General features: G+C 45.2%; 1 non-coding gene across 1 annotated transcript; it reads right to left on the bottom strand.

Moving 5' to 3' along the window:
* Positions 1-967: 967 nt before the first annotated feature.
* LOC132895818 (U2 spliceosomal RNA) lies at positions 968-1,166 on the bottom strand. The gene has a single exon (XR_009655851.1). It is a non-coding gene; the product is annotated as a U2 spliceosomal RNA (small nuclear RNA).
* Positions 1,167-2,197: the final 1,031 nt, after the last annotated feature.

Here is a 2,197-nt window from a genome sequence, read left to right as displayed (position 1 = left end):
TGTTCTTCAGGATCTCTAACAGGTCCATCTGCAGCTGGGTATTCATGATCCTCTCCTTGTTTTCATCTTAATAAAGGCTTCCATAAAATAAAAAAGAAAGAAGTATGCTTTCTAATCATCATTAAATCTGTACTGGTGTGCAATATCCAAAGCAGCAGAATGCCTTTGTTTTCTTGGAGTTATTACCTGGCTTGACTAGTCATGTGAATTAAATAGATTTAATCCAAGCTCTGATTTAAAAAGAAAGAAAGAATGAAGAAGAAACCTTTATTTGTCACATGCACAATTCAAGCACAGTGAAATTCATCCTCTGCATTTAACCCATCTGAAGCAGTGAACACACGCACACACACACACAGAGCAGTGGGCAGCCACACTAGCGCGCCCAGGGAGCAGTCAGGGGTTAGGTACCTTGCTCAAGGGCACTTCAACCCAAGGCCGCTCCACGTTAACCTACGTAACTGCATGTCTTTGGGAGGAAACCTGGAGGAAACCCACACAGACACGGGGAGAACATGCAAACTCCACACAGAGAGGCCCTCGCCGGCCTCGAACCCAGAACCTTCTTGCTGTGAGGCGACCGTGCTAACCACTACACCACCGTGCCACCCATTTGAACAAAGGCACCATTCCTGGAGGTACTACAATGCCAGGTTGATGCATGGAGCAGAAGGAGCAAGCCCCAGTTTCCTGTTCTAAAAATCTGTTTAATATAACATTCTCATTTCAAGGACATATCTCATCTCATCATCTCTAGCCGCTTTATCCTATTCTACAGGGTTGCAGGCAAGCTGGAGCCTATCCCAGCTGACTACGGGCGAAAGGCGGGGTACACCCTGGACAAGTCGCTGGGTCATCACAGGGCCGACACATAGACACAGACAACCATTTACACTCACGGTCAATTTAGAGTCACCAGTTAACCTAACCTGCATGTCTTTGGACTGTGGGAAAAACCGGAGCACCCAGAGGAAACCCACGCAGAGAACATGCAAACTCCGCACAGAAAGGCCCTCGCCGGCCACAGGGCTCGAACCAGGACCTTCTTGCTGTGATGCGACAGCGCTAACCACTACATCACCATGCCGCCCTAAAGGACATATCAGATATTAAACTGATAAGAACAGATACTACACTTGATCTTAGCCAAAAGGCCGAGAAGCGAAGAAAGACTAAGAATAACGTCAGACTGGGCCTACTGTGGTCTGTCAGTGATAAACTCACTAATAAAAAGCTTTATGGCGCCAATAAATAAACAAAATATAACTATCTTATTATATTGTATAATATTTATATTATAATCATACTAAATCATTTTATACATTTGAATCATGAACCCAATACTGAAATAGTAAAATAAATCTGTACTGATGAGCTAAAGAGGAGAGGGGGAGGGGGGGCCTGGCTGTAAAACTTTAAGAATCCCTCATTTTCATTCAAGTGTTTAAGCTACGATTAATAAAAATTATACACTTCTACAATTTCCTTTTTTGACATGACTTACATGAGAATGTCTCATCTCATCTCATTATCTCTAGCCGCTTTATCCTGTTCTACAGGGTCGCAGGCAAGCTGGAGCCTATCCCAGCTGACTACGGGCGAAAGGCGGGGTACACCCTGGACAAGTCGCCAGGTCATCACAGGGCTGACACATAGACACAGACAACCATTCACATTCACACCTACGGTCAATTTAGAGTCACCAGTTAACCTAACCTGCATGTCTTTGGGGGAAACCGGAGCACCCGGAGGAAACCCACGCAGACACGGGGAGAACATGCAAACTCCACACAGAAAGGCCCTCGCCGGCCACAGGGCTCGAACCCGGACCTTCTTGCTGTGAGGCGACAGTGCTAACCACTACACCACCGAGCCGCCCACATGAAAATGTTATCTAAAATGAGTTTCACATGAGGCACAGCCCTGTATGTTATAGCCAATAGTGACCTCTAGTGGACACTTGAAGCATTTACACAGTTTTTAATTTCAGACCCGAATCTGTTGGGTCAAACCCGCAAAATGATATCCAAACCAGCTGACCCGCCAAGACATGGAAAAAAAAAAACACCCACATCAGAAAAATCTGAAGAGTAATGTCTATGCTCTGTCAGGATTTATAGCCGAATGAAGCTGAGAATATGGTCAAGCATCGACCTGATTTTTGATGACTTTTTGCAACCACAGGGAACCTGATCAT

This window comes from Neoarius graeffei, chromosome 12, assembly GCF_027579695.1.
Source record: "Neoarius graeffei isolate fNeoGra1 chromosome 12, fNeoGra1.pri, whole genome shotgun sequence".
Taxonomy (NCBI): domain Eukaryota; kingdom Metazoa; phylum Chordata; class Actinopteri; order Siluriformes; family Ariidae; genus Neoarius; species Neoarius graeffei.
Note: the sequence above shows the minus strand (reverse complement) of the source record. Positions and strands in the feature narration are given on the sequence as shown.